This window comes from Megascapheus bottae, chromosome 4 (assembly GCF_031878675.1).
Source record: "Megascapheus bottae isolate mThoBot1 chromosome 4, mThoBot2.hap1, whole genome shotgun sequence".
In the NCBI taxonomy this organism is placed as follows: Eukaryota; Metazoa; Chordata; class Mammalia; order Rodentia; family Geomyidae; genus Megascapheus; species Megascapheus bottae.
In genome coordinates, this window is record NC_143512.1 from 82,894,963 (window position 1) to 82,907,745 (window position 12,783).

Below are 12,783 nucleotides of genomic sequence, written 5' to 3' on the forward strand. Positions count from 1 at the left end.
ATGAAGTCACGGCTTAACCTTTTGAAGTAGAGAAACAGTCTTGCGATTATTTTTATCTTCTGATTCTATCATCAAATAGTGTGCCTATAAATACCAGTGACTTTCAATCAAGGAATCTCTTCCTAGCCAAGACATGACCCGCATAAAGAGAAATGGCCGGTGGGCTGGTTTTTTTCCATCAGGAGCTGTGTAGAGATGGAGGTGACTCTTTACACCCAGGTCCCTGCCTCATGAATGGTCCTGTGACACCGCTCACTGCCTGCCATCTGCTTCAGGGCTGCCTGCACTCTGTCATCCCCGTTCCTCTTTGCTTGCTTGTGATGAGATGCCGTGGCTGTGTGTTCACCCCGTGGAAGGAATTTCCATCAAGGAAGCATGGTGGAGAGGGGAGAGCTGCAGCTGCACAGATGGAATGGTAAACAACAGCCATTTTTAGTATATAGCTCTGCATGATTCACTTAGATTCTGAGTCTGGAGGTTGAGGGAGAGCAAGACGCCTGACTCCTAGGTCCTTGGCACTTCAGAGATGCTCAGGATAGCCTCTTGCTCCTGGTCCTGTCACCTTCCTCAGCCTGGGCTTGTGGCAGCACTGTTCATAGTGGCCCTAACTTGAGCTGACATCAGGAGACCTGACCTCTGAGGGGACTCCTGGAGGTTTGACGCATTCACAGGGTAATGGAGCCCATGACCTGCAAGGGGACCCTGCAGGGACAGACAGCTCCCTTCCCTCTAGAAGTGAAAGGCAGCCATGAAGATTGAAGAGAGTCTGAGTACGGGGCCGGGAGTTTGGCCTAGTGATAGAGTGCTTGCCTAGCATGCACAAAGACCCGGGTTCGATTCCTTGGTACCACATACTTAGAAAAAGGCAGAAGCGGTGCTGAGGCTCAAGTGGTAGAGCTCTAACCTTGAGAAAACTCCAAGGACAGTGCTCAGGCCCTGAGCCCAAGCCCAGGACTGGCAAAAAAAAAAAGAGAGTCTGAGTTCTGGAGCTGAACCTTTCTACTAGGTGTAGCACCTTGCTTCTGTGGACTCATCAACCTGATTCGCCACACCTGATCTTAAGATAATGCGAGCCAAACATACAAAATGATCTATCGGAAACAATGGACAGGCAGTCACCAACCTTCCTTGATTGGAGGCTCTGAGGTGGGGCGCTCGCTGTGTGAGACCAGCTCAGTAATTCCTGAAGCAGCCCTCCACGGCAGCATCTACTCACGGAGGAGTCGACCTTGGTGACCCAGGGCTGACCCTGGAAGGAACTTAACACTTCACAAAGGGAGAAGATGCAGGGGCTACCAGAAGCAGGTCCTCGACTGGCACCTGTACTCTTCTTTGGGAAGCTGTTGTTCTGGGGTGTCCCTAGACCTCACCCAGCGTCTTGACTGGGGGGATTTGCTACTTGAAAATAATCACAGGCACAGAGGTTCTTTCTCATGAGGCAGAACTGACATGCCAACACAAATACAGGCATCAGCGAGCAGCATTTTCATTTCTTGGTGGCAGCTTCCATCGTGTCTATGCTTACTGTCTGTACCCGTGAGTCATGGGCGGGTGTGGCCAGTTAGTGGGGGTGGGGGTGGGACATGAGCTAGCCTTGAGCAGAGAGAGGGTTTTGTCCTGTGGTTCTGAACCTGCTGCAGGATCTGCAGGGGGTCACTTCTGCTCAGCCTCAACTGCTCGTCCCACAAAACGAGCAGGTCGCCAGGTCACATGCCAAAGAACGAGTGGGGTGCAGTGTTCTGGAGTGTTTAGGACCATGAGCATGTGCATAGGTGAGGTTGCACATGTGTGTGTGTGTGTGTGTGTGTGTGTGTGTGTGTGTGTGTGTGTGACGTGTGTGTGACTGCTCCCATTCATGTTTGACCTTCCGCTGTGCTGGAATGTGCTTGCTCTCTCGTGCTCACTTGTTCGTGTAGTTAGAAAACAACCTATCAAGCGAATAGATGCATCCTCAAAGTCTTCAACAATATCCGAGTTTTGTTTCAAAAATGCAGCCGATGTTACACTTGGTGAGAACACATTTCATTCCAGAACATGCATTGAACTTCAATTCCTTAACAGCTTCCCTCAGGCTCAGGGGCTCCTGCCTGGCCTTGGCCACTAAGAGCTCTGCTCTGGGTGATTTTCCTGGACAGTTTCTCCAGAAGGAGGCCTGCTTGGCTTCTGCCTTCTCACCAGCAAGGGTGTCTCTCTGGCAGGATATGTTAAGCAGGGCTTTTCCACCCTGCACCTCAAGTCTCCTCAAGGTCTCTAACTCTCCTATGTAACCCCATATTCTTGCAGTGTTCATTGGAGCAATTCCAGACTTCAGCTGAGTTGAACGTATAGGTGGGCCCTGGGTAGAGGGGATCAGAGTTCTCAGAGCTCTCCCGGCTAACTTATGGGTGCGTCAGCCCAGCCCTGGGGCTCTTCCTGGGGTCCCAAGGAAGTGGGTCAGAGAGTGGAGGCAGAGGGCAGAAGTGGCCACCCGGCTGGCTCACTGCTGCCCCATGGCAAGCTGAGCTGCCAGGGAAAGTCTGTTCTGTCTTGGGAGCTGGAAGCAGGACGTCAGAACATGGCAGACAGGAAGTGAAGAGGCAGGGCTCAGTGAGGGAAAGCTCAGGGCAAAGAGCCTTAGGGTCTGGGACAAGGCTCCATATATCCTGGTGCATATTCTTCAAGGAACGCACTAACATATGGATTGTCTCTATGGATTCAAGAAGCAGTCCATAGGCAATACTTGATTCAAAAAAAAAAAAAAGACCACCTTCAATGCGTAAAACACTCGTGTACCAGCCACATTTAACTTACGTTATAGCAAGAACTGCATCTAAGAGGAGACTTCAATAGCCTTTGGGTTCAGTTGACAATCGAATGTTTATTATTTGTTTGTGTTTAAGATCAAAGCTTCTTAGCATTAAATGTCATATAATGATATTAGGACTCAAAGGAGTTCTTTAATGAGGAAGCTCTGTGGGGGTCTGAGTGGATGGAGAAGGAACAAATGGAGTCATTTGTCTTGAATTTTGGTCCATTTTCATAAAATGAGGCATTTCTCCTTAGAGCTGTGAGTCGAGTCATGGAAAGTCTTGAAAACAGGGCTAGTCCCAGCACACACAGGGCAGGAGAGATACAGACCATTCACTGAGAAGTCATGGCCCTCCATCTCAATTCAAAGCAAGAAACACCCAGCTACCACAGGTTATGTATTCCAGGTCATGGGACGTGTCTGCACAGCTCAAAGCAACCCTTGCTGTGTCAGCATCACTCCACAATGCAATGTTGGGCTCGCTGGCTGTTTGTCTGAAGTATTCCATATATTGAGTGAGTAAAACAAAACAAAACAAGTTTGGATGCATCTATTTTCCTGCATGTAACATACCGTTTCTGGTTATAGAAAATAAGATAATTTGCTAAAGTGAATTTGAGGAAACTAAATTTAGAGAAAGCACATTGCTTCTGAAGGGAAAAGAAACCATGCAGATACACATTCCATATCATTCCAGAAAGCAGGGTGTTTGTATGTAAAGTTTATCGCTCGTTTAATGCCTAACAGAAGTGCAAACAGCAGGTCAAATGCAATACCAAGTACAAAGAAATTCCAAACTGATTGCAGACATGACAAGCTGGCTTTATGAGCCATAGAGGTAACAAAGGTTGTGTTACTTTATGATGGGTTTATTCCTGCTTCTCTTAGAATGCATTCCAAGTAATTCTAAGAGCAAATTACTCCCCTGGCCTCAAGGTCAGATAATCTTCACACCTAAACAGGTGCTTTAGCCCCAAAAGTCTTGAAGAGACATGTGGTCTGCTCTGAATGTAAAAAGGGGAACACACGTCCCTAAATTCATTTTATCTTTTTGTTGCAGGAATGTCTGGAGTGCAAAGAAATTAATTTCTTCTTATAACAAGCCAATGAGAAAGAAGACGATTGTTTCTCAAAGTCAAGGGTGTTCATGGTCTCAATCATTTTGCAAATCATAGAGTCATTCAGACTTCTCAAGCGATAGTTAGCTTTTGCTCTCTGAATTGGGGAACTTGAAAAGGGGTATCCTCAAGTGGATGTGTTAATCTATTTCCATTTCAAACTGGTACAAAACCTTCACTGCACTTGTCCTGCAGATCTTGAATAACATGGGACTGGCTGTCCCATCTCTAATTTTCTCTGAGGTGTAACAAGCCATTCTGTGGCCTTCTCCATCCTGTGTTCTAATATACACTCCTGAGTAGATTCTTCACGGCTCTTAAGACGAACAGAACCAATGAGACATACACACACATGTGTAGGAACGTATGTGTGGATATGCATGGATTTATATCTAAAAATGCAATGTATATTTATATATTATATAATGTGTGTACATATAGTGTACACATAGCACTTACTCTTGTTCTTTTTTTTCGAATAAAACCTTTTGTTAAGTTTACTGTGGGCTTTCATCCTGATACTTTCATATGTGCATACTTACTCCATTGTCCTTTCTCATTTACATCACCACCCCCCTTAATTTCACAGTTGTTTGTGAGGTTTATTATTCTCTTTCAGACCTACCCATCATATGCTCTTGAAATTTATTATACATGTGCATATGTGTGTGTGTATAAATATATATAACCTTACCTAGCATGAGGCCACAAGAAGCCTCGTGGTCTTCAAGGTGGAATCTTGGGAAATTTGGGGTGAGCCTCAAGAGCTGAGAGTCACTCCTTCCACCTTCTCCTGGGGCTGAAACCTGTGAATGGCGGGAGCTGAGGGAAGCTGAGCATCTACATGGCAGCTCAGCAGGCAGGCAAGCTGGCAGAGCCCTTCCTACCTTTGCCATCTTGCTAAATCCAGGCTCTGTGTAAACTGGACAATGTCATGGATTCAGATGTTTTCTAGAAACAGCCTCATAGACAGATTCATAAAAAGGTTTAACCAGATATTCGCGCTCCCCTGACCACGCAGAATGAATCGTCACCATGGCTTGGAGGCCCTTCGGAAGATGGCACATGCCATGAATCTACAGGGGAATGCCAGTCAGTTTTGACCAAGGGAGTAGAGGAGTTGAGAGATAGACCAAAAGCGTCACTGCTCAGCTTTACCTCCTCCTCCTCCTCTTCTTCTTCCTCCTTCTCCTCCTCCTCCTCTCCCTGTCTCCTGTCTCACAGAATTTAATCAGACATGAACAAATAAGACTTGATGTCTCCCACATACTCTTCTACACCATAGAGAAGGAAGATTCTAATTTCAATCTAGAGGAGACTAGCGCGTGCCTCTGCAAGCCCTCACTTTTGGAGCAAGGCCTGTTCTGAAGCAGACATTTCAGCAGGGCTTATTTCCCAGAGGCAGTCAGGACTCCAGCTTCCTCTGAACCCTGTCTGCCTCTGGAGCACAAGCTTATCCTCAGAGGGGTGAGGCCAGATTGTCCCTGTGAGCCACTAGAGGAGTTCCCAGATCCCTCTACCCCTCTAAACAAACCTTGCTTATGGGGATTAGGAGAGACTAGAGGTCAGGATGTTCAGAGCCATTAGTGCCCTTGCAGAAAGAGCCAGTTTATGCGTGTGGTGGAGGAGAGAACCCAGTAATATCCTCTCCTGCTGGCTCCAATCTACTCAGTATGGAGAGGTGCGATGGACCAGGCTTCCTTAGCTCTACGGTGGATTATGGCTGTAGGATCCATCTTTAACTAGTTACTAACTCAGTTACTTAATTTTCAGCAGTGCTAGAGTTTGAACTTGGGGCTTTATGCTCGTTAGGTGGGCACTATACCAGCAGCTGTCCCGTGTTCCCCACCCATTCTGCTCTGGCTAAGACATTGGGTCTTACTTTTTCTAGGCCATCCTGGACCACATGACCCATCCTAGGAACACATCGTAAAGTTATTAGGATACCAGGTGCATTTTATCATGCCTAACTTTTTCTTTTTTCCCCCCTTTTTCCATATACTTTTTATTGTAATTAATATTCACCAGATAGAAGGTGCATTACTTGACATACATTGATACCCTTTCTCATGTCTTGGTCCCCATTTCCCTCCCCCCACCCCCGCCCCTCATCTTGTTTTCCCCCCTGTCCCTATCTGATTTAAAATAACCAAATAAACATATGTACAATATATCAGATAACCAGGTGAAATACTGTAACCATATGAAATAACCAAGGGACAGCAAAAGAGATGAGAGATAACATAGTACATTAAGGACAACAATCACTCATTATATATGCCTAACTTTTTCTGTGGAGATGGGTTCTCCCAAACTTTTTGCCTAGGCCAGCTTTCGATCCCTCTCTTCCTAATCTCTACTTCTTGAGTACCTAAGGTTACAGGCTCGCATGTCTAGATGTTTGACAGAGAATATGTTCTCTGCATATGCTGCCTTGGTTTGTGTGAATTCTGGCGAGCCTCTCAGTAGAGGGTGGGTTATGGGGATGAAGCAGTCTCAATCCAGCATCCATCAGTGGGGAAGGGCTCATTCTTCCTGTCATTTTAAGAAGCATTGCTTTCCCCAATTCCAATGAACTGATGGATAACACAGCAAATAACCTCAGGCAGAGCCCAAGTAGACTGGTAATAATGACCACGGAGAGGAGAGGTCTCTCTGCCATTTTCTAAATCTCAGATGGCTGAGAATAGCCCAGCGTTGCCTTACATAAGGAGCATTTTGTCGTATTACTGACCACAATGGACTGAAAGGAATTAAGATGCTGAGCTTCTAGAGTGCGAGGGCAGGGCCTTCAGAACATGTGACGACCGCATTTACATTTCATCCTTATTTGTGTGATTCTGTAAGAGCAGTTACTTTATAAAGCTCGTTTGTAGGTGTGTGTTGACTGAGGAATCCAGAAATCCCAAGAAATCCTAATAAACTGAAGCCTGCAGAAGAATTTGAAGTGGATGGAGGTAAAGAGAAATGGAGCGCTGAAGGGAAGAGACACTGCCCCTTCTCCTGCCTCATTTTACAAGCCAGACTTTACCTCTTGGCAAATGATTAAAAAGAAGATGAAAAAGTAAGAGTGAGATGATGTATATATTTTATGAAAATATAAATTCAACAGAATACAATGATTTACTTTCAGAAATAACATACCAGTTCACTAAGTGGGCCCATTGATCTACTGGATACAAAAAAGTGACATTTAGCTCTGTGGGTATAGAGGTGCAAGCTACATGGCAAAAGGGTAAAATCAAAAACTTCTGAAATCTGTAACTTTAGAACTACTCTCAAATGAGCTGATGATTCATTTTTACATGTATCTTTTAATTTTGCTTTTAAATGAGCATGGCATGCTCTGGTAAATGGTCCACACCATGGATTAATTTGTGTGTGTTTTAATTTTTTTAGCCTAATTACCTCCGGGTTGACTTTGGAATAGCAATCTGATAGCAGAACTTTAAAATTCTTCACATAACATGAAGGAAGAAATAAAGCCTCAGTAAATTCAAAGAGATGATAATAATAAGTCAAACCACAAAGTACAGGCTTTCATTAATTTCAGTGGTTTCCTTAGGAAATACTGGTTTACTTCTTGAATAATTGAACGTTTGCTGAATGCATAATATATGTGTGCATGTCAATGAGTTCAGGAGACCCATTTCAATAAGCCACTGAGAGAAGAGATGGTCCCTCTGCTCTTGCTGACAAAGGAGCTTGACTAGTCCTGAGCAAGCCTCTTCCTTAGGTCCTTAAAGCAATTCAGCTTTGTGTTTTCATTATTCACATAGTCCTTAAAAATTGTGTTTATCAAACATGAGAATAAAGTGGAGATATATGGTCCTGGGAAATGATGTGTGACACTGTGACACCCTTTCTGTCTTAGACATTGAAAATTGTCTCCTCTCTTTTTTTTTCTATTCACAGGTATGAGGATGACAGATGACAGATGCATGGCCCCGTTTCTGCAGGAAGAAATATTCCAGGACATTTTGGGGACAGGAAGCTGACCTGTTTTCAGCTGACCACTGGCCTCAGTGGGGAAGATTCTTCAAGGAGAAAATCCATACTCCTCTGTATATTTCCATCCATTCTGCAATTCATATGTTGAAGCTATAACCCCCAAACCCCAGTGCAACTCTATTTGGAGGCAAAGTCCTCAGAGAGGGAAGATGTAAATGAGGGAAAAGCTTGGGACCTGAAGCTGACTTAAGGCCAGGGGCAGACACCAGAGCTCTTCCCCAACACCTGCTCATCTGCATACACAAGGAAAGGCCCTGGGAGGGCAGAGCGGCCAGGCACATGGAATGACAGGCCACTTGACCTTGACCCCCACCTCCAGACCTGTGCTCAAAGATAGTCCTGCTGGATCCATCAATCACCCGCCCAGCCTGAGCAGACCAAGGCAGTGGGATGCAATGCATTCTACATCGTCTGGCCTTGACCTGACCGGGACCCTGTCTCTCTCCACAGCCTCTCAGAAGCTGCAGGCCAGCCATGCTCAGACCTTCATCGGGAGTGGTCTTTCCACCAGTCCTGTGTCCTCTTTGTGTGGTCCACCCAGGAAAAATGGCCCCTTCCCTAGAGCCCCTCCCGCCAGCTGTCACTCAGGTAACTGGCACACCTGGGGGCAGCTGGAAGTCTCCCAGGTCCCCCAGGCTCTGAGGTCACAGCCTCCTCCTAACCCTCCCTCCATCTAATTAATACCATCTCCATCTCCTGCAGGTTGGCGGGTTTGGTTCTTATAATAAAATGTCTCCTCTGCTTGAACATGGAGGTCTCCTTCCACTGAGCTGTACATCTGGTGTCTAAACCTGCAAGGGGGTAGTTTAAGGAGTCACTGAATCTCCTCCTCTCTCCAAGGGTCAATCTACCTCCTAACTGCCCCTCCTCAGACCCAAACTGCCAAAAGCTGAAGGAGCCCCACCTCGGACTTCTTCCCTCTACCACGCTGGCTCCTCTCTACATCTGATGAGTGATTCCTGATTCCTGTCTAAAGCTTCCTCTGTTCTCCACTCTCCCTCCCTCTCTTCCTCTCCCCCATCCCTGCCAGAGAGACCCTGTGCCCTTTGGCCTACTTTCTATGTCCCCAGGGACTCCTCCTTTTTCTGTCCTCTCCAGACTCCCCCTCAAGGACTTGATAAAGCCCAAATGCCATTTTTTTTATTATGGCAGTTTCTGCCAACAATAGTCAGAAGATACTACATTCATTTGCTCTCCTCATTCTCTCCGTCTCGTCTGTCTCTCCCCTGTCTCCTCCATTATAGCAGACAGCCCTTTGGCTTGGACTCTTGAGAATGAGTCATAGACTATGTGCAAGGGACCCCCTCTAATTTCCCTCTTGAAGGCTAGCTGTCTTGGGCTTTAGTTTCCTTAGCTAACACCCCCCCTCTGCAATCATAGTCCATTAGAGTGTGCCCCTTCTTTTCTGCCTGTCTGTTATCATTTTATCTTTTCCCTTGGATTTCATGCTTTCCTCCTCCTCTCTCCTGTGGTCAAAATGTGGAAGGAAAGTTTGACCAGAGAAAGCGAGCAGGATTAGAAAGGTCAGTATGATTAAAAGTGCGTCTGTGCCAAAGTAGGCATGCTGAGATGCAGGTGGCACGAGCTTGTTCCAGAGACACAGACAGGGCTGAGATTGTGGGAATGGTCGGCACTGATGGCTGCTGCCATGATTGAGGGATATTGTAGGACCAGATCTTTGGGCTAGAGGACACGGAGTTCAGGGTTTCCAAAAGGGTGCAGTTCTGGCAGCTCATGACCGGAGTCCACACATACTAAGGGTAAAGGAGAGGGTGAAGTCAATTTACCCAAACATATTTGCTAATAGCTTCCCTATGCCATGTTCTAGATGCTAAGAGCAGCTGCCTGACTGCAGCTGAAGTCTGGACTGTCTGAAGCGTTACAATCCTCAACAGTCACACAACCGAGGGATGGGAAGAAGGGTGAAAGAGGTGGCATTGATCAGGATGCCTTGTAGTCCTAAACTGCTTCGATGAGTGGCAGATTCTTTGTACTTAAGGATAATAAATTACGCTAAAGACATAAAATATTAAATAATGAACTAATACTAAAGATAAAATATACTTTAAAAGGTCACCTCTAAAAATGCGACAGAAGTTGTTTTGTTGTAACTGTTGTCTTTTTTAATGAGAAGTTGTTTTGTTGTAACTGTTGTCTTTTCTAATGTGTAACTTAGAGGATGATAAGACATAAGAAAGAATGGGAGCAATGAAGTTCCAGGCAATGCTTGGTACTTAATGAATCCTTGATAGAGGGGTGACTGAAGCTATCAAAATAGTCAAAGGCTCCTCAAGGTTACTTGACTTTAAATTCAGCCTTCCCAGGATTGTTTTCTGTCTGTCTTTGCCCTTCACATGTCCAGAGCCCAGCACAAAGGTGTTGAGTAATGATGAGCTGAGTGGCAGGATTTGGTTGCAGTTCCAGTGAAGGTTGTTTCCTGTTCTCAGGTGGACAATGAAGTCTAGACATGGTTTGAATTCTGCATCTTCCCAGACTCCTTGATAATCATTTTTGAGGCTGTTCTGTCCCATAACATCTGGCTCATAAACACCTAGTTTGTAGAGTAGGGGGTCCTTTGACTCATTTATTCACAAACTCCTTCTGCAGGCACTCTTTTGGCATTGCAGGCTTGCTCAAAGTCCAAGTCTGTGTTTATTTTGTCCTTGAAAAAGAACAGGGAAAGAGTTTTTACAGTTGGTCGAAGGAGGGTAGATGATGTAGAGATAAATCCTTGCAATTCTGCCCAGGAAACAAACCAATACCCCCGTTAAGAAGAAAAGATCAGAGATGTCCTCTGAAGAGGGAAGTCTAGATAAATGTGGACAATGAATATCCGCGATTTGTGAAACTTCCAAGTTTTTTCGTCCTCTTTAGAGGCTTTGGTCTCATCTTTTCTGGGTTAATCCTTAAGTTTCTGTGCTATAGACAGGTAAGAGGCAGGAGTTGGTGCTGCCTGGCTCTATCGTGTACCTTGGAAGGGGGGAATTGGGCTCCATGGGGCCCTTAGCTTGCCAGAGGGCCACAAGCCATAGTCAACAAGCAAGAGAACCAGGCTTAGCATCCAAGGTGTGGAAGATGGAGGCTCCCCTGGGACGGAGGCTGGAAGGCAGAGGGATCCCAGCCCCAGCAAAGACAGCAAGGCCAGCACGTACAGGAAGGAGGAAAGGATCTGGATACAGGGAGTCATCAGAGACCCTGCCTCTTTCCAGTCCAGGAAGTGTGCTCGCCTAGCCGCGTGTGGGGCGTGAACCAGACCTCAATGCAGCTTCCTGGGACAAGACCTTCTCTGAATGGCGAGACAGCGTGCTCGAGCTTCTTTAATTTTTCTATCTCTAAGCGTATGTCAAAGAGAAATGATGCACTTGCATAGAGCATACACAGCTGCCCACATTTCCATGAGACACACTCCTGCGTCCCAGCTGAGTTCTGAGACATTATACAAACCTCGGTGGAACAGACAGATATAGCGTAAGACCGCTTACTTCCTCCCCCCACGCCTCAGCCCAGAGGAATGTTGTCTTTGCCTCCGTGTACATCCTCAGAGGTCTTTCTTCACGTGCAAAATCCCCACAGTGTTTCTCTTAAAACTATGACTATCTGGGAGCATCCGCTAATTGGAAGATCAAAATGTGCTATACGGCCCCCAGGCTGCGTGCGTGGTGTGTTCTAAACTCAAACCCTCCACCGGGGCATCACAAACAGGCACTTACATGGGAAGTCCGAGTGCAGAGCAGGACGCTGAGGCAGGCCGATGTAGGGTGGTCTCCTGAAGCCAGCACAGAGACAGGAGGCAGCACTCCTTACGGAAACATCACATCTGTGATGGAAGAACATCCATTAGCCATGGGTACCAGGTAGGGACATGGTACCAGGGGGTCTGGGTAACTCATGTAAGGCCCACCCTGGGGGAGAAGCATTGTGGAGGCCTCAACACACACACACACACACACACACACACACACACACACACACTCATACACCTTCACACATACACACACTCACATACAACCACTGTGGTTGAACCCATTTGCTGACTGGGACAGAAGCCTCTGGAAGGGTGGCAGCCCAGAGGGGAGATAAGGAAGGAGGAACCTAGATGCATCCTATTCTTGCAAAGTGGAGACTTGGCCAGGCTGACGAGGACCATCCAGACAGCAGCAACTCTCTCTATAGTTGATGCTCTGCTCCAGTGGGCTCCGGATATGACACCAACTCGGCACATTGCATGCCAAGGGGAGCTTGCAACCCCTAACTGGACCCGGTACCCTGGCTGTGCAGGAGAGATGAGGAGGGAGAAGAGGAGAGGAGTGTGGAAAGTAGTTTCCTCCTGAGGCTGCCTTGCATACCTCTTTCCAGCCCTTTCCAACTTCACAAGCCACAGTCAGGCAGAATGTCAGGCAGCTGCCGCCAGTTCAGCCTTGAAACTGCTCACAGCTCAGCACATGAAGCACGGAGATAAAGCTGTCTTGCAGCATCCACTGGCCTGTGGATGCCCGGCTGGCTCAAGCGCTTCTGCTCTTCAGTTTTGTTCTCTCAGTGCGTGCCTTCACTGGCTAAGTCATGACACTGGCTAAGTCCAGAAGTGGTCAGTTCTCAGCCCAGGGCTGGCTGGGACGTGCCATAAGCTGCCCGGATCATGGTGAGGGTGGGGAAAACCGAAGCTTGGGTGCCATGAGCATGTTCTTTGGGGACACTGCAGTGATTGCGGGAGCATCATCTGACACTGTGAAGCAGCAGGCGGGCACCAGGGTGGAAAGGAGACTGCTAAAATTCACATGCGTCACTCCAGCGACCAAAGTCACTCTTCAAGGTGACTTGATAAGTTAATGATCTGGCACTTAATAGATGGAATTTCATATATACATA

General features: G+C 46.7%; 1 long non-coding RNA gene across 1 annotated transcript; it reads left to right on the forward strand.

Annotated features, from left to right (window-relative positions):
• The first annotated feature begins 329 nt into the window (after positions 1 to 329).
• Positions 330 to 8,569, forward strand: LOC150064701 (uncharacterized). Its single transcript, XR_016535185.1, has 3 exons — positions 330 to 415; positions 6,783 to 6,970; positions 7,822 to 8,569. It is a non-coding gene; the product is annotated as an uncharacterized LOC150064701 (long non-coding RNA).
• The last annotated feature ends 4,214 nt before the right edge of the window (positions 8,570 to 12,783 follow it).